The following is a 19,965-nucleotide window of genomic DNA, read 5'->3' on the forward strand; positions in this document are numbered from 1 at the left end:
AGACGAAGACACCACATGAAATACAGCAAGTATCAGAACCTCAAGGACTTCATGCATAAAGAATCCATCCTGGGAAGCAGCAGCTATCATTATTTTAGTCCTTTATTTACTGTTTCCTAACGCGAAAAACTCCATGCTGCTCTCCAGCACCTCCGAACTCTGTGTTACCATTCTCACTCCTGTTAAATATGCAGCTGGGAGGTAATCTGCTTAGCAACCAGCACAAACATATTGCACCAGAGGAAAAGGAGGGCTCCCTGACAGGCAAACTTGGCTAGAAGCCAGCTAAAAGACCCAAAGGCACCTCAGTCAAACGTCTGTGTTTTCTGAACAAACTATAAATTAGTAAGAGGAACAGCAGGGACAGACTAAGGTGGCAGCAATTCCAGGGTATACCCAAGCAGGTGAGCCACTGCTCGTGCACACTGTCACTATGGCAGGTAGACAGAACGGATGAGAAGCACTTGGTTCTCAGTGCAGATTTCCCACTGCGCAATCTGTGTAGCTGAAACAAATAGTTTGGCCTCCTGGTGCCCCTGAGCCACTGCAGCACCGTCCCTGCAGCAGCAGCAGGGGTGGGCTCTCATCAAGAAGGTACCAGGTTGCCCTGGAATGGCCAGATGTAGGTGGCACATACTAAATGGGATGAGTCACTTTGGGCTTTAAAAAACATTTCCACAGCTGCAGCGTGGAAAATGGCATTGCACTTGGGGTGCTCTTAATAAAAGCAACACAACAGAAGTGAAGGACCAAATTTAGGCATCTTTTACAGAGTCAGACAGGAAAAAGGAGCAGGGACTGATGTTACTGAGAGACAAAGACTTTGAGGATGTGACTTGAAAGTCTTCCAAAGCCATCCAGCGCCGCCTTGGCAGGGCTCTCACCTTGTGCTTGCAGCTGTGCACAGAGGAAAGACTGTGGGATAGGCAGAAACATCTCCACAGCAAGCAGCTGTCCCTCTGGCTCAAGCATGTCCCTCTAGCCCACTACAGCACATTGCTGGAGTCTACAAGAAATCACATCCCTGCTCATGTTTCCCCACCAGATCCATCCCCAGGACCTGTGAAGGCCGGGCACGTTCTGCTGCCTGTCCTACAGAAGAGGAGGCAGCAAAACAAGACGTGTAAGAACCCTTCACTGCAGCAGGGAGGACTGTAAGAAGATCCTCAGTTGTTCTTCAGGCTTGCCACTGAAAACATTCTCAGAATTTTATTCACATCATGTCAGGAGACCCAGGAACTTCAGTGGCAATCTGGGGACACAAATGCATGAAAACTCTCCTGAGAACTGACAAGATTCACCCTCACTTGGCAACATATGGCTGGAAATTTAAGAGAGGCTGGGACACCTCTGATTAAAAATAATTGTCAAGGATGCAGCATATTCAGAATGAAAAAAATATGAATTTTTGGACTCCATTCTGACAAAAGGTCAAGACAATAATGACTCTAATGAGGCAGAAAACATCTAGGAATGAATCTTGGCTGCTTCAAATAGTATGTGAGGCAGATCAAGGCAGACCATATGTTCTGCTTGAATAAAACATATGCTTTAAAGGACAAATGATACATGAAGGGTTGGTTAAGTGGGATGCATCATGTGCAGGTATGGAACTTCAGGATGCTGCTACTACAGGCAACTGTCTTGGGGGAGATGACAGCCCAGTACATTATCTGTACATGGGGGTAAAAGAGAGGACAAAAAATACCAGAGTTGGGGGTGGCAGTATTGTAATCCAGTTTCTGAATATATTAACACGGAAAATACAGTGTTACAGGAACTCTTGATACTCACAGAAATAATCTTTCCATTAATCTTCACTTGATTGCAATGACTGTTTTCATAACAAGAAAAGCTCTATCTCTGCTGTGCCACGTAGCACAAGAAATAATACATTCAGCCTTAAAGCATGCACAGCTAAAGATGAATAATAAATTTTGGAGACAACTGTGCATCATCCACAATGACAAACAGAAAGCTAACAGAGTGGAAGGCAGGCAGATCAAGAGTAACCAATATCCATAGCTCATCTTTAAAGATAAGCCATGGCATTGGAATTTAAGGTGTGAATGGATCAGAGCTGACTCAATAGACAGTAACAGTTTAGTTACCTGTACTACTCTCTTGCTTTCTTTGTACAAGATAAAACAAAAAAGTGGCCTGGGAGGTAAGGGAGGCCTAAAACCAGCAGTGACTTCAGGAGGAGGCACATAGCTCTGGCAGGCTTCTCTGACCACAGCCACATCTCCTGCAGCTAGAGCCACGAGTAACTCACACACAGGGAGCACTGCAAGTGCCAGGATCTGCATATCTGAATTTCTCTCGAGATAAGATTCATCCACAAAATCACAGGTGTCCTGATGCCATTTTTAGACATCCTTATGCTCCTGTGACATCTGCATGGCATTGGAGACATCATATGGTCAAACAAGGTGGAGGAGATCTCCTGGGCTTTTTCCAAGTCAGCACAAGAAACCTACAACTGAATCCCCCTCAGAGCATCCTCCTTGTGTGTTTTACCCAGACACTATTCTTCAATATGTGTTCAACACAGCTCATCTATCTCATTTGTGATGGGAATTTTTTCTTTGGACAAAAAACCCCCCAGAATCCTGCAAAATCTTTCACAATGAAAATATGTTTATTCTCAGAGGATAATAAACTGTCCCTAGTCAAGGCCACCCTATCCAAACAAGTCCTTTCCCAGCCAGGCTTTCTCAGACAATACTTAGCCAGACCTGAGCAGGTGGGTGGAGAGCTGAACCTTTCAAGTTCATTTGATAAGGTAAACATGTCATTTTAATGCCTCTGACATGGCAGTGTTTTGTCCAGTGCATATCAGCATCCTGTCTCTGGCACTCACAGGCAGATCTCCCAGGTTCACAGTCCTGGCTTTTGTTTATGGTACTTTTAAAGGGCAGGGCTTTGTGGCACAGAAGCCCTGTTCATAGTTCAGCTGCTTTAGAGGGCAAGATGTGACATGGAGTTCTTTAATGCCCCTTGTGCTGTGGCAAGATCCCTAAGGTTCTTGCAAGGGAAGGGGCTGCGCTTTCATTTATTCTGAACACAGTGTGACTGACTTCAAACAGTGTTGGAAGGAGCTGATTTTCTCTGGGTGAGGAAAAGCTCATGAGCATACTGAGCTGGTCCAGTTAATACAGTGTATTAACTCTGGTGTCTGAATTAGACCCTAGGAAAAACCAATAGTTTATCTGTATGTAAATATGCTCACAGTTAAACTCCCCTTTTTCTCCATAAGAATTCTCTATCCTATAGTGCAGTTATTTGCAAACTAGATTAAAAGGGCGCATTCACTGCCAAAGCTTCTTATGGGAGAAGAAAGGTTTATTTGCCCTTGACACAAGGAGTACATTTAAGTTGGAATGACAATCATGATTCTTATACTGTGCAAGGTGAGTCAGCGCTCTCTGAGGAGGCTTTCAGCTCCAGGTGGTGCAAGAGCCACCTGAGAGTGAGGACCACTGGTCTGACCTGTAGTCAAGGAGGAATCTCAAATGACACTGTTGCAGTGGGATGAGAGGAGGATGTGATGTGTCCAGAGGAGGAAACCTCTGAGGGCAATATTCAGGGCAGGTGTACCCTTATTACAGGGATGGCCAGCAGCAGCTCTCCACAGGCAAGCCCAGATCAGGGTGGGCTTCACCTGCAGTGCCACGACCCAGTCCAGCACCGTCAGTTGCATTGGGGACCTGGAAAAAAACCATTTTGCTTCTCTAGAAATAGTTCTTGTTCACCATGCAAAGTCTTCAGTATGTGATAATTAGCAGCTGTCACCTGTTACAGCTCCTAGAAAGGCCCACCTTCCATGTGCTGATGCAGATGGGTTGATATGGTGAGCCCAAAATGCCTATCAATCACCTCAAAAATCCAGGGCTCCTTCAGCTGTCTATGCAAACATTATCACACTATGACAAGGCTGCTCCTTTCATCTCCCCCAGCAGCAGCTTGGGATTCTTGTTTGGCATGGAAACATCAGTGCTAAGAGGACCCAGGGACAGCATGAGTGACATGTTGGTTCTTAAAGTGTGCATGGAGCAGGTAAATGGGGTGTAGAAAACAAAAGAGCTTTTTAAGCAAACAGCAAGGGATTTAAGGATGGACAGAAACCCAAAGAGTGCTGCTGCTGTGCAAGGCACGTCTCAAGGCCTGACAGGATGTTTGAAATTAAATTGCTTAGATGGCAACTAATCAATCCACATGGCTGGACTACTGTAAGCAAAACCAAAGAGTAAGTTCAACTTCTTTTCTTCTTGCATTCTTTCATTTTAACTACCAAATGTACCATTTGAAACATAGAGAAGGAACATTTAACTTGACAGTATCTCTCAAAGCACAGCTAGTTATGAGGCTAGCCATTAAAATATCAAAAGCTGCTAATAAATATATACATATTATTACCAGTTGCAAATAGTTTTTAACAGCTTCATACAGTGGGTTTTATGATGACTTATACAGGTGCATTCATACTGATAAACACACCTCTACTGCTTCAGCAGAGATCTATACTAGACATTATATTATTTCATACACAGCAATTTTTTCCTCCCTCCCTGGAACAGAAATAGTTCATAGGTAAAGGGTCATAGAAAGGGATTGTAGCTAGTGATACTAATAAAGCATTCAGAGACAGCAACTGCCCTCAAATGCAGTTTAAGTCACATAAAGACCACCACAGTACCTCAAAGGAAGGAAAAGCATTTACTTTTCTTCTGTACTATAGAGAAGACTTACATTTGAAAAAAACTATTATTTGAGTTAAAATCTTTCAGGCCATCTCCAGTCAGTTTTCTTGCCACAGTATCTGATACCACTGCAAGTTTCAGCACACACATTTCCTAGTAACTAAGCTACATTTAAAAAAGATCTTTTAAGGGCAGAGCTCACCACCACTGTGTGCAGCACAGGGCTGTGCACCCATCACAGAGCTTCTGGCTGGACAGCACCATTTGCTCAGCTTGCCAGCAATGCTCATTAGCACTTGCAAAGTCCTGAGTATGTTCACAGGGTTCAAAAATTATTTGGATTAATAAAACCCAAATCAACTCCCACATATGGCAGTGCAGAGCACAACTGGGTCACTAGATCTCCAGCGTGTGAATTCTTAAGTAATTATAAGTGCATGTTTAAGAGATTAAGTAGCACTGTCCAAGGATTCAGAAGGATTTAAAATGCTGAGATATTTATCAGGTAAAATATATATATATATATCACTCTCGATTGTTTTCAGTGATGTGTTAAAGGCATGCATAATCTTTCTTTAATGTAGCTTCAGCTACAGTTCAAAATGAGGTAGGCTAACAAATGTATTTAGGACAATGAAAAAAAATAAAAGAAATCCACATGTGGAAAGAGGACCAAAGGCTTTATTCAGAATCCTTTGAAGAGAAGTCTCCTGTGTTTTTTAATCATCAGTGTGCTGGTGCAAGGGCTGCATGTTCATAAAGTATTAGTACACCTTTTCTTGCACTGGGGTCCCTCTGGCATTGGGTAGGTTAAGCAATTGCTGGTATCAAATTAATTCATTGATTTCCACTAGTAACAAAGTTACTGCATCTTAAATTACAGATAAACTATTCCAATAGAGCAGAGAAGAAAATGAATAAATGTATCTTACTAAAAAACAAGACAAACAAACAAGAAACCCAAACACCAAACCACAAAAAACCCCCAAACAAACAATAAAAAAGGTAAACATGCCCGAGTCATTGCAAAGATAAGATGTATTGATCAGCTGAATAACTATTAGAATATTTTAACATTTTTAAATCAGATAGATAAATATGTGTTTACTCAGTGTGGCTGAGATGTGCTGTGGTTCAGCAAACATCACATTGCTAAGGAGAAGGTGCAACATCTTAATGTACTCATTACTGCACAATAATTAAGAAGAAATAATTTCCTGCAATTGCAGCTCATGCTGGGCAACCTCTCCTACAACCTCATTTTAGAGACACTTATAGTCTTACTTTATTGAGTTGGTGAAGTGAGCTCTGGTTGGAGAAAGCAGCACATACCAGCTCTTCTTTTTAAAAATGTTCTGCTTTTCTTCTCTAATCTACCACTAAAAGACACAAATTTACCCGAATAGAACTTAAACTGGGATGCACAGCTCCATTTACGGAAGGTTTTGAAGGTGAGAGGGAAGAGGATAAAGCACATTTTAATTTGTCATGCCTTCAACCTGCAAGAGGCTGGAGCTGTAGGAGTTCAGCTGGGTGGGAATGCCATACCAAGAGCAGTCAGCACATAAATACGAGAGGCACTGCTACAGCTCACATCTTGCAAGAAAAAGGACAAGTCTGGGGGGCAGTCCAGGTCTTTTAGTGATTCCTCATGGTACACTTCTCCAAGGAAAGGCTTGCAGGGAGTGTGTTTGCCAGCCTTCTCAAGGACTGGCTAGGGAGCTGGAGCCTTGGATCATCTCCCTGGCTCTGCCAGCTGTCTGATTGGTATCCTTAGGCAAGTTTATATCAACTCTGAAATCACCTTGACCTCGACAGGTGATTGACTTTCATTATGAAAAGTTTTAAAAAGTGGGATTTATATTAGCTTTCTGTAACTAGTCTAGGTCAGGGAATCACACTCAGGCAAAGTAGAAGAAGTCCAAAGGTAAGGAATAGAAAATTATCTGAGGTCTTTGAAAGCATGGCATAGGAAAGAGCTGAAGCACATGGATTGATTCATTTCTGCAGAGGGAAATGAGATGAGACATGACAGGAGTCTTCAAATATGTATTAGGCAGAAACAATTCTCTGCATGTGTATTGGGCAGAAGCAATTCTCTGCATCCTCTTCAGATAGAACAAGACAATCAGGCATAAACTCTCGCAAGAGAAATATAGGTTAGACATCATGAATTATTTTCAAAACATATAAAGGAAACAAGCTTCCTAGTCAAGGTCCATCCTTTTCACATGTAATAAACAACAGTAGAGAAAATCTGCCCCAAATCATGCTCAGTGTTACTGATCATCCATCCGGAGCAAGGATTTCTCACCAGGCTGCCCTGTTTTCAGTGGACCTATGTCTCTGATCTCCCTGAGAAAGCTTTGTGAAATGCCTTACATATATTCATTACCATTTTTAATGAAAAAAGTTCTTATCAAATAAGGTCTTTTCTGGCTGCATTCTGGCTATGCTTTTACTTGTGCACTAGAGTATAGTACACATTAGGACCACGTTTCTAGGCTCATGTCTTGTGGTCTACATGAAAGCACCTTTAATGTCTAACTTCCATCTTTGCTATTTTTTGATTAGCCTGCTCTAATTTCCCTGCAGTTCACATGACGCAGTTCTCTCTTTTCCCTGTGCAGTTTTAACAAGGAGGCAGCTTGGCTGCTGGTTCCGTAAAAAAGTCACCCATGGGACTAACTGAGCTCCAAGAAACTGCTTCATAAATTTGAATGCTTTGATATGATAAATGCCAAAGCCAGCTTTACAGAGATGAAGGACTGTATCTACTTCACTGCTGAAGCACGCCCATGGAGGGGACATCATTACTTCATATAAAAGCATAAATGCTCCTAAAACTTTCAAGGAAACAGAGCTTTGTTCCACTGGAGCTGAGAACAAGTGGCCAAGTGGGACTTTTTTTTCAGAACACTTCTGACACGGTCTTGAGGCGTTATCATGCTCCCCCTGACATGGTTTTGGTGAACTTCTCATCCAGTGCATTGTTCCCACAGCTGCTGGTCATTTTCCCTGTGGTGGTCCTAGAAAGCCTGTCTCTGGGTCTCAGACCAAGTATCCTGGGACTCAGCAGGTTCAGAGAGCAGAAAGCACCTGGACTTCAAATATCCCACGTAAACCTTTCAATATGGCTCATATGAGAGCTCCTCCTTTTCACAAGGCAGTGATCACAACAGTTGCCTGCCTCCCAACAGTTTTCTGGAAGAAAGCAAACTATCATTTACCAACAGCTTTCAACAGAAATGTCTTTAAAAATATCAATTTGTATTTAAGAGGTGGTTTGTCCAAACTAAATTGGTTTGTCCACCGAAAATAAAGGTTTCTGTGTTTAGCTATATCATGCAACACAGAAATGCTAAAATCTGTCGCCACACTGCATCCCTTCAGCCAGCAGGAAAGTGCAGGCAATTTTTACAGACTCAGTGGAGCTGGTACTAACATTAAAATATGGAGAGGCTCTCCATACTTCAGCTAACTGGAGTGCTTGATGCAGCTGTAAATAGATTAGCCTTCAAGTGTCTAATAATCTGTTGTGAGGGCTTCTTTAAACAAAAGTGAGATATTTGAAAAAGTAGGCTGCTTTTTATCTGTTATTGTTGGAGTTCCCACTTGCAGTCACAGTGGAAACACCTTGTTCCCAAGTTCCCTGGATGATATGAATTCCCAGCTGGTGCTGCAGCAGACTGCTGGAGACCTCTCCTTCCAAGGTATACGGCACTGACTAGGCCTTATGAAGCCAATGAAAACAATTATTCAAGTTAGCATGAGTGCAAGTGATCCTTAAGCCCTTAATTACTCCCTGTACTTGTACTGCTTAATTCCCACGCATCACCCTGAGTTCTTGCAGAGTTTGTCTTGAAGCCCTGTGCTGAAAACCCCCGTGGCTCATGGGCAGTTTAGGACTCCTGGGTGGGTGCCAGGGCCACCCCCAGCTAAGCTGCCCTTTCCCATCTCTCAGCACTTGCAGATTGCTCTGAAAAATTTTATACCATGTATCCATTTCCTTTGAATCACTACCAGAAAAACTGCTTCATCTCCAGGACAATACTGCAAAAGAGAAGGGAAGTGTAAAACCTAAAGCCCCCCAGCCCTTAACAGATGAACAGAAATTCATATAAGGTGGTTTGTACATGTATCTTTGCTAAAATGTGGCCAGAACTGCATAGTTTAAAAAGTGCTAAGCAGAATAGAATGCTACAAAAGTTCAAAGTCAACGGTGGCCTATTTATCTCCAGGTCTGCAAGCTAATGCTGAAGAGAAGTTACATTTAAATAAATTTATTCTAAGTGTAACCACAATGCTGTAAATAACATAGCACTTGCTATGCAGGAATAAGCACTCCATATTGGGGGACATAAAACACACCGAGCGCTGTACCGACCCAGCTTATTTTACTGCAGGAGGCTCCTACATCTCATGTCCCACTCTCAAGGCAAAATTGTATTCGTATTATCAGGTCCAATGCCAAGCCAAGGACAGGGATGGAGAAAGCTGAGAGTGTTTGGTTCTCAGCTGCACTCCGGGTGCAGCGGGATCCCCGTATTCCGAGCCCTGCAGCTGAGAGGATGAAATGTCCAAGGGTACCAGCAGCCGGCTCCGCGCCCCCACACTCACAGGCAGAGGCAGCAGCATCTTGTTGGCCACAGGCAGAGCTTGTGCACGCTCACAGGGCTGATGTGGCTGAGCTTTTGACTGAGCAATTGTGTGAGCTTAGCCACCACCATTGGTTCGGCCAGCCCGAGCTGCCCCTGCGAGATGCCAGCACGCCCAGCCTGGCTCCAAGGGACAGGGAGGGACAGCATGTCAAGCAGTGGGAGGACCTTGCCTTGGCAATGGAGTTGCAAAAACTTCAGAAGTCCAAGTCTGGGGAAAACCCTGACTTCTTTACAATCCACCCAGTGAAAAACATCTAAAAACTCCAGCAGAGCTTTCTTCCCCAATAAACTTCCCTCTAAAATACCTATACAGTAAGGTAAACTTTCAAACAAGCATGCAGTGTCTTCCTGGAAGCATTATCAAAGCTAATTACAGAAACATTTAATTAGTTAATTACAAACTGCAAAAAAAAAAAGCAGGGTGAAGCTTTGTGCTAAATAAGATTTGTGTTACCACAATTCTTATTTAGCACCAGTCTTCCAAATCATCACTGGGTGCCATGCAAGTGATGGGCAGCACCCACAAGAGAGGGAGTTCCCTGTCTAAAGCCATGAGAGAAAACAGCCAAACAGAGATAGCTGGAATTAAACACTAACAGAATGGCCACATTTAAAGAACTATAAACGGGCATTATATGGTATTTTAGCAGGATAATCACTCCAAATGTCTGGCTATATGGGCAGGGGAGAAGTTATAAATGGACCTTGCTTTGCTTCAACCCTGCCAAGATGCTTCCCACCACCCTGGCAAAGGGCAGAAACCACCTTATGACAGCTGCTGACACCCCACTTAGGGAAATGTTCACCATCCACCAAATTAGAAGAAAAACTAAGTCAAAAATTACAGTTACAAAACTGTGGGCTCCATGAAAAAGTCAGTCTGATTTAAAATATACAAATCTTTCATGTTTTAAACTAGTTTTACTAGTTGGGCTGTTTTTTAAACACGATAGCTGGCATGCTTCAAAGTGGGGAGTACCAAACAAATTGTAGCTGCAAATTGTTTACCATGAGAGGCTACAGTTTTATCTTCCAGCTGTCACTGATAGCAAGCTTCTATCACTTAGTGAGCTGCTTGGAGGCTTTTCTCAATTAATCTGAATTTTTTATCTGCAGGTACTTTTGATTCACACAATGGGTAGAGAGATGACAGTTCAGGAGTGCACACATTCCCCCAAGCCATCACCACTGAGCTCCAGAGCAGGACTGTTGGTAAGCCATGCATAATTCAGCACATTTCTTAGAGCAGCTATCGCTCTGCCAAACAAGTGGGACTGACTTGTGCACACAAGAGACAGTTCCTTAGCATCAGCTCTTTTCTTTTAAATTTTCTTGTATCTTTCCTTCAGGTTTAAGCTTTTTTAAACGACACCTTTTTGAACTACATCTTAGACATTTTTAGAACATGCTTCCAAACTGTTCTTTGGAAGGCATACAGAGACCATGACGCTACCTCCTATTCCTCTTTCCCACACAGTTTGACAGTGTACAGGCCTGTTCTGTATCTAAATTTACAAGCTGTGACAAGTGATAAATATCCTAATTCTAAAACACTATTGTGTACCTCTGAGACAATTAAAATTCCTTAGATACCTAGATGCAGTACATAATACATTTAGTCAACATTAGAACATGTCAGAGAAATAATGTTTTATCCCAGGACACATCCAAGCATCTAAAAATAGGCCTTCAGTTTAAATTAAAGTATTGTAATAACATTCATTGGGAAATCCCCTTTCCTCAGATTACAAAAGTAATATTAACTCTTAGATTGCCTCATGTGCAGTAAGAACTGAGCAGAAGAGTTTATAAAAAACATCAAATAAATTATATATTCTTATTTTTAGGAGACAAAAAATCTGGTTAAAAGTGATGCATTTTTAATTCTGTTGTTTAAACCCAAAAAATCATACCATACACTTGAGGGCACAGACTGAACTCCAGCCCACACTATTCCATACAGTTTAGCAGCAGGGGAAGACAATATAAGGGTTTCCAAGGTTTGGCCATAGGATGTTTTGATTGAGACATGTCATTTTATTCAAAACTCAGCATTCCTCACTCAGTTTTGCTCAGTTGCTCTGGGGGTTGTGCATACCTTCCCAGAAACGGCTGGCAGGAGCACAGTGTAACTGCAATGTGGGATAGACAGGAAGGCAATCACTGACCGAACATCAATATTTCACCTAATAATCTTAAGCAGGACGCCAAAAATGCACAGTATTTCTGAGATGCGTGGCAGTGGTAGGAGACAACTCTTTTACCTTCATTTGCCTTCATTCTCTGCTTTGAGGGGTGGGGTAGAAGGGCATCTCCTGACTCTTCTCTGCAAATTAGAAGCTATTTTCTTTCTTTGTGGTAGTTTAATTAAGGACTATAATGGAATTCGTCTTCTTTGGGAGACTTACTTTAAATAAGAAAACAGATAGAAAAGAATAGAAAAAGGTGTCACATTCAGCTGGAGAAAGGTTCGTGGCATGCAAAAACTAACTGATCTGGCCTGGTTTTGTCTCACCAAGGACCACTGTGCAGCACCAGTGCTGCTAGAAGGGTGTTGGCACCAGCAGCTGGCCAGTGCACGCATCCCTCTCCATTGCGTTCTGGTTAGCATTTTTACCTTTTTATCTAGAAAGGCACACTGCTCAGTGCCTAGTGGCCCAATGCAGGGGGTGTGCACTAAAATAGCAGAGCACCTTCATGACAGCCTGGTGAATCAGCACACAGGGAGTGGCGTGCCCCATTCTGAGACAAACCCCACTGAGGCACGATCCGATGTCAAGGTTTATTTGGGAACACTGACAACTCTTCCAATGAGGTCCAGTTCCCACCTCTGAACCAGAGCACTTGATTCTCCCACCCTAAACATTCATATTTCTGCATAAGTGTGTCTGACTGCTCAGCCTTCTATGGAGGTAGTGATGGCAATTTACACTGTGTCAAGACACATGAGCAGATCGTGAAGTTGGGAAGAGCACATATTAAAGATTTACAGCATGCAGCCCAGCTTAATTGACTCCTTGCCACAGGGAGCAGAGAGTCACAGGCATGTGTGTAAACCACAGAAATGGCAGCACCTTTCTCCTCCAACCACACCAATTCCACAGGTAGACCCTTAAGGCTGCCCCATGGGAAGCATACTGCCATTTCTTGGGCTCATCTCCAAGAACATCTGCTACTGCTGATGGGGGTGTCACTGATGTCCTGTGTGCCAACAGCCCACAGTTTCCAGAAACTCCCACCATGGAGGAAAAGATTGTGCAATTGTTCCTGTTTTATTCAGCTCAGTGTTCTAGGTTGGAGGGTCTCAGTCTGTCATTTTTCTGCCAGTAGCGGTTTTACTTGTTTCAGACTTTAGTCAGCTTTCTTCTAGCGTTTAAATTAACTCTGGAAGTCCCAAGTTGAAAGCCTATGATCTCACACTTGTCACAAGACAAAGAACCACTACATTCTGAGCTGTTTACAGCCTCATATAATCTTTTTCAGGCCTCTAGAGATTACCTAGCAGCAAGCCAGAAGGAAGCTGTTTAAACTGCAATTTTCAAGTTCTTGGATAACAACTAACAGATTCACGGCAATAATGAAAGCTGCAAAAGATGCTAATCCTTCCTTTATTTCAGATATTCTTAAAAACACCTGGAAGACTTACATAAATGACCTCAATTTTAACCTGTTTAGTTTAGTGGGATGGAAAAAAATGTCATGAGTGATACTCCAGCCGAACCTCTACATGGAAAAAGTTTATCCTCTAAAAATAGTGCTGCACTCTTTTGGCTGTAACACTTCTCACGCTACTAAATTAGAATTCACAAGTCTTTTGCAGGATTCCTAATGGGATCAAAGATTAGAAACATCTTTGAAGTTTGTCTTCCTTTGCTCTGCTGTTAATACATACCTGCACTAATCCACCATGGTTCTCCTCAACTGATCAGTCACTCTCCCTCCCAAAAGGGACAGTTTACAGGCTTTTTCCAAATCCCCATTTGTTTGTGTTCATTATCCACACTTCATTTTGCAAGAGCATACCATTTTGTTAATTGATTTTTCATGTTCTATAAAGAGGACAGTTTTGTTTTCTGAAACCTTTTGGTCTAAATGCGATTTGCCAGTCATATTTACAGTACTTGTAACTTTGGTCCTGTTTATTGCTGGCAAGGCAATTGGATTGAATTGTGTGTGTGACGAATTCACAACACTTTACTTTTGACTACAGCTGTTAATAATATGATTGCAAGGAGATCATCTCAGTTTCACTTTTTAAATTTGGTCCTTGTTGAAAGAGATCAAAGAAACACTGAACCTCAAGCTTATTTGCTTCTTGTTTAGAAAAACAAGCTAACAGCCTCACTGACCCTAAGCAGAAATCACACAAGGGAAAACATAATTTAAAAAATACTTTCAAAATGTACATAACTCCAAACTGTTACACAGGTATTTCTCTTTGTTTCACTGTGACTCAAAGTTGGCTCATAACTACCATATCAAACTTCTTGTATCTTCAAATTAATACTTTTTTGTTTTTTTGGGGGGGGGGGAAGTTATCTTTGGAAGAAAGCCTATTATCATGGAATCTGTAAGGATTTTTGTCACTGACAGTAATCAGTTCAGTCAGGCAACTGTTTGATTTGCTTAAAGATTTCAAAGCCAGAATGCCTCACTGTGTTCACTGGCTTCAACCCCTCAGACAATGCAAAATGCAGAATTGCACCAGAAGCAATAAATATGTGGTGCTTTTTGAAGATGTATCTTTATAGAGTTGAATGAATCTAGATAACCACAGGCTTGAATTTCAGAAAGCACAAAAACTGGAGATGAAGTCAGTGGAATACACCAGTGATAAGCCCCATAGCTAGACATCCAAAATTAACCCTTTCTAAATATTGATATTGAAATGAAATGTATGAGAGAGTTAGGGTGAAGCAGAAAGTTTCTCTGAAGTCCTGCAAGGTCATACTTCATTAGTGGGAGACTATGAAGATTTTTACTGTGATTCCTTTAGAAGGCAAGGGGAGAAAAAAAATTAGGGAGAAAAAAAAGGAAAAAGAAAAAGAGAAATGGATGAGCTCTCATTTCTTCAAAGCTTTATTCCTTAATTTTTCTTTGGGCGAAATTAAAAGATTAATCCATTTCAATGAATACCCACAGGGTTCACTTCTAAACGAGTATTTCCCCCCTCAACAGATAGAATAGGAAGATTAGAGTACGAAAAAGAGACAATTTATAGTGAGTTTTCTGGTCTTAAGAGGGGTTTTAATTTGGATGTGACAGACATGTTCCAGCTGCTCCTTGTCTTCATATTTTCAAAACGACACTTTAAGTGCCACTGTTCCAAGTGCTGAGTGTCCCCGGAAAGATGAATGCTGTGCTTGTGCCTGCTACTGGCTCTGGACTGACCAAGGTTTTCCCCCAGACTGTAAAATTCACACTGCACTATCAGCTCTCTTCTTCCTTATGTCTCTCTCACATCCCTACCAGAGGGGATACCCTTCAGGATCACTGAATACTAGATATTTTTAAAAATGTGATATAAAGATCAAAAAAAAAAATAAAAAGGTTGTTTTAAAAATGGCTTCGCTGCTTTCTTTGTATCCCTCTAAAAATTATTTAAGTTAATCATACCCCGAATAAATAAAGTAGTCATGATCTCCAATTGACCAAGGAAGCACAAAACCAACCACAGGACACTTTTAAAAGAAATAAGGGGCTGCTGAAACCTCCCAGCATAGGGGCACCGAGCAGGTTGTCACAGCAGCTGCATCCACCCCACTGATCATTGAATCAACATTTTCCCATAGAGTTAAAGAACAGAGACACCTTGGGTGTCTGTAATAGGAATAATCTAATCCTGGGGCAATGCACTGCCTTCTCCAGTGAAACTGGTGTCTGGCAGCCTGGTGTGCGAGTGGTCTGAACTACTTTTTGCCCTCTGCAGATTAAACACTAAGAGTCACTGTGACTAAATTAGGTGCACCTAATCAGTCGAATAATCCTGTGTGGAAATGGGCCAGGAAAGAGGATTTGTGCCTATCTGTTTCTTCCTTGCCATCCCGTTACCCAATACATGCACAAACGTTTGTACTCTCCCACCCCATTTCACAGGCAGGAAAGTGAGGTTGATCATTTAAACCACTTTTTAAAAGCCAGACAGAAATAAGTGCCAAAAACTGGAACTGGAGCTGCCAGGTATGAGCCAGGACAGTTTTAGAACACAGACACAGAATCTCCCAGACCGGACTTCATACACTAAAAGCACAGATTTTATATGGCACTTTATAACAATAACAAACATGATGATTAAGCACTCGAGTTGCGCTGGCATGAGAGCTTGGCAAAGTTCTTTCAACATTTCTTTGCTCATAAAAAGCGAGCTTTGCAGAATTCAGAGTTTCATGGATTTCTTCAGTTTTGACAAACTTAAGCTCAGCAAAACTGAAACCCCTTTAAATATTTCAGGTTGGCATCTTCATATAAAAGTAGTTCTGCATTTCCAAACCAGCTTGATTTTCCTGCCTCTTCTTATTCATTACAAGAGGTGGTAAGATCCTTCCAATGTGGAAGTGCTCCCCTGTGCTATGTGTTCTTATGGGCAGGGGAAGAGGCAACAATGGAGATAGCAAATACATTATCTAAGCTATTAAAATAATACCACATTTAAAATGCTATCACAAGCACCATATCTAAAACCCACTGAAATTAATATCCAACTTATACTTCAGCACTGTTTCAATCTCTTCAAACAGAGAGAAACCCCTGTGCCCACACCACCAAGTAATTATTTGAATCTTTTCCCCCCTGTCATTAGCAACTTGAGTATGAAAAGTAAATGCTGCTAAGTAAAGGCAGCTAAAATGTCTTATAGCCCTTGCTTTTCCTGGCTGACATACTGCACTTTTCCAGATGCTTCATCCCACAAAGCTGAGAATCTCAATCCTGTTCTATTTTTGTCCTATTCACAGTGAAATGATGGCATAAAGTGATTCTTCCATCAAGGCATTAATATCAGAACAAGATCAGAAGGGAAAAAAACCTTGAATTTGTCATGTAGAAAACTGAACAGAAAATCAGCCATAGAAATATGATTGGAAAGTATTTTCATGCAGGGAATTCTTCATATTAACATAATACTTATGTATTTAAGAACAACTGGTTTACCTGTCTACCATGTGACAATTTTGAATGTTCTACCCATTTTGGAGGCAATTAGGCATCTGTTCAAGGCTTCTGTGCTCACTTTAATTTCTTCATTTCTCCACCCACCTGAATCTGACACTTTGACATTGTTGCTTATTAGAACGGAAATTCAACATTTAGCAAGGCCAGGCAATTCAAGGTCAAAAATCAGTGAGAAATATATATATTGAAGAAAGGATCATAGAAGCCTACATCAATAAAACACGCAGTTTCACTTTTCTATCATTTTTAACAAAACAATAGCTGTCGTGAGATACTAGAACAAGTTTTGAAATATTCATTACCATTTTCTTGCTCACTCCCAAAATAAATTGCTTCAGCACTCAGAGCTGTGGGTAGATATCGAATAGCATTATGTCTTTCAGTCTAGCACGTTGACGGAGAAGAATTGCCTCAAACACCGTGCCATTGTTCTATTTAAAGAATCTTAAGCAACAGGGATTTCAATGCTTGAGTTGGAAGATTATTTAACAGACTAGTAGACCTTATGACTATGAAGTATTTCCCGATGTTATACCGACATTCTTCCATCTCCTGATCTCCTAGCAGTTAGCACGCCTTGACTCACTCTAAACAATCCACCCTCCTTCCAATCCTCCACACATCAGATTCTTCCACAGTGCTTGGCAAACTCCTTCCCACGTGGTACCTACAGCAAGCTGGAGTCTATGGTGATGAAGTACATGAAGCTAATCGTGTGAGCAGGACATTTAGCTGGTCACTCAAAATGCAGGTACAGGCATTTAGATGTATAACACTCCTTTTTTCTAAATAAAAAATAATGGTTTACAATATCAGGCATTTTTCGAAAACCTCAAAAGCAGTACACCAGAGCTGGGGCTAAATTTGAATTTTTCAGGTAATCTTGAACAAAGATATTAGTGGACAAACCTATCTGTGCCACAAACAGATCTGTGTAGTACTGGTAGCAGGACCAGGAGCGAAGCCTCAGCCTGGGCTTTCCCAGAGGCTGCCCCTTCAGTCTCAACAGAAAATTGGGCAGGACCTCATAGGAGCAGAGCCCCATTATGACTGATCCTGTTCAGCAGCTGGAGGCAAGACTGTCCTCCCTTGTTGGCATGGTTTTGGCAAAGAGCAGTCTGGCTGATACCCACAACCCTGGGGTGGAACTCCAGGAAAGACCCAAGGACAAGCAGAAAAGGACTGAGCAGTGCATCCTGTCTCACCATGGGAAAAGAGCACAGTCCCACAGCTTCAAATCCATTTAATTGTGTCAATCTGAATATGTGAGGTATCACCAGAAAGTTAACCAAAAAGCACAGCACAGACTCCATGCACATCCAGGCTTACTGCTCTTAGAGAGGTGACAGGAAGGGGGAAATCTGGTGAAGAACAAAGCTGCCACATTGCAGCTCCATTAACAAACTTCCCCTCAACACAAACATCATGTCTCCTTTTTCTAAACAAGTGGGTTGTACTCCCTAGACAGAAACACTAGCTGGGACTTCTGAAAAGGAATGTGTTTAGGCAGAACTAGCAAGACATCTGGCAGAGGAGAGAAAAGCAAGAACAGGATCTCACCAGGGTCCCTTAAAGAATCAGTTTACCCTAAAACACTCTGTCCCTAAAATAAAGCAGCGTTTTCCTCTCACCTAGCCATAGTCATTGGCTTTTTAGTAACCTACAAAATGTTATGATTTTGAAATAGGCTCCTTGATCTGCAACAGTAGCAGCTCCTCTATTTATAACAAATGCACACTTGTAGGGTAAGATGTTATCAACTACTTTTGTCTCCCTGACACGCAGAGATGCTGCTTAAATAGAAAATTGTGTTATGTGTGTTTGAAGACTTCTAAATCTAGATAATTTTGCATTTTTCTACCCTACTGAGCTAGGAAATTAACAGTAAAGCTTTTGCTTGCCCTCTAGGAGACCTGATTTAGTCAAAGACATGATCTCAGGTAGTAGCTACAGAATCAGCTATTTATTTAATTTAAATAAAACTGTTCTTCCAGCAGACAGTGAAGGGAAGAAATAATATGTCATGCTAAGATTCCTGAGCCAGTACTTCCCCCCTACATCCTTTCTGTGCATGTTGAAGTGCACTGCTGCTCTGTGTTAAATAAGCTGTGGTACAATAGAAATCAGCTAATTTGTGCTCCCTGGGTGCTGGGCAACTAATTTAACTCTGCTGGCACACAGACTATAAATAGAAAAAGATGGCACAGTTTCGTACAGATAACAGTTCTATGAAAGTTAAATTAACAGTGAGAAAACATTTTTTTCTTCCTATCTGCCCCATGAACAGGAGTTACGTTGTCTTTAATCCAAAGCAAGCAGGTGATGTTAGGTGTCACCTTGTGTGATGCCTTACCAAGTCATGACTTACCAACTTACCCTAAACACCAGATGTGCCCTCACCTGCTTGGCAACACGCCTTCTCCTTCCCTCACCTTTGTCCAGGAGGAAGCACTATCTTTTTGGAACTACAGACAAGTAAAAGACTTCTGGGCCAGACACCTGAGCATGTCTGAGCCATGTGAGACAGACGACCCTCGGGAGGGGCTCATCCTCTTGCTCTCACATGGAGGTGGAGGGAAACTCCACAACAGCTTCCATGAGTTATCTAACTTGGCAGCGAGAGCAAAGCTATAGATGCTGATTTTCATCAAGTGATGGGCTGAGCTCATCTCTACATGAATTCGTACAAGCAGAACACTTCCCCTGGGTAATTTTCATAGCCATCAAAACTGATCTTGTAACATGCACAAGACGGTCACATCATCCTGATCCCAACACTAAAGAGCACTACCATCCTCAGCTGAGTCAGCTGAAACCAAATGCTTCCATGTCCTTCCAGCGACTGCAATGTGGTTTCAGTTTTTATGGGCTTAATGTACAATGATAATATAAAAATACACCAGAATAGATAAATGAAATCAACTTCTTTTAAGAGAACTGAAGAATCAGATGCAACTTTCTATGCCTGAGATTGCTAATGCTTCTTCCACAGTTTTTTTAATAGAAATCAATTTATTCAAATTCAGCAGCCTGGAGTATTTTGGTTTTAGACTTGTATGAACCTGTATACAGCTGGTGCGTTCAAGGAGAGTGCTGTACCTAAGATGTCATTTTTTTCAGATTCACACCTAAAACTGCTAAACAACAATATTACTTGCAGAGACATAGTTTAGATCTAATCAGATATCAGGTAATTCTCTCCTTAACACAGGTTTTATTTAAATAAAGACTAAAAGATGACAACACCGGATAAAAAGAGAAGTCTTCCAAAGGTATAAATGTAGGGTAAAGGCCCAGAGCAAAGGGGGGTGACTGACCTCAAAGTAAAGTTTTTAGGAAATAACCAAAAACAAGATACAAGCATGTTTGGGGGCATTGGAAAAGTTAAAAGTCCCTGCTGACATTAGTCTTTTGCATTTCAATCATCCCAT

General features: G+C 41.6%; 1 protein-coding gene across 1 annotated transcript in view; it reads right to left on the reverse strand.

Annotated features, from left to right (window-relative positions):
* MTUS2 (microtubule associated scaffold protein 2) overlaps positions 1-19,965 on the reverse strand; it is a gene marked incomplete at its 5' end in the record, with an annotated part of 156,573 nt that overhangs the window by 117,497 nt on the left and 19,111 nt on the right. The window lies entirely within an intron of this gene.

This window comes from Fringilla coelebs (genome assembly GCF_963513975.1).
Source record: "Fringilla coelebs genome assembly, chromosome: 2".
Classification (NCBI taxonomy): Eukaryota; Metazoa; Chordata; class Aves; order Passeriformes; family Fringillidae; genus Fringilla; species Fringilla coelebs.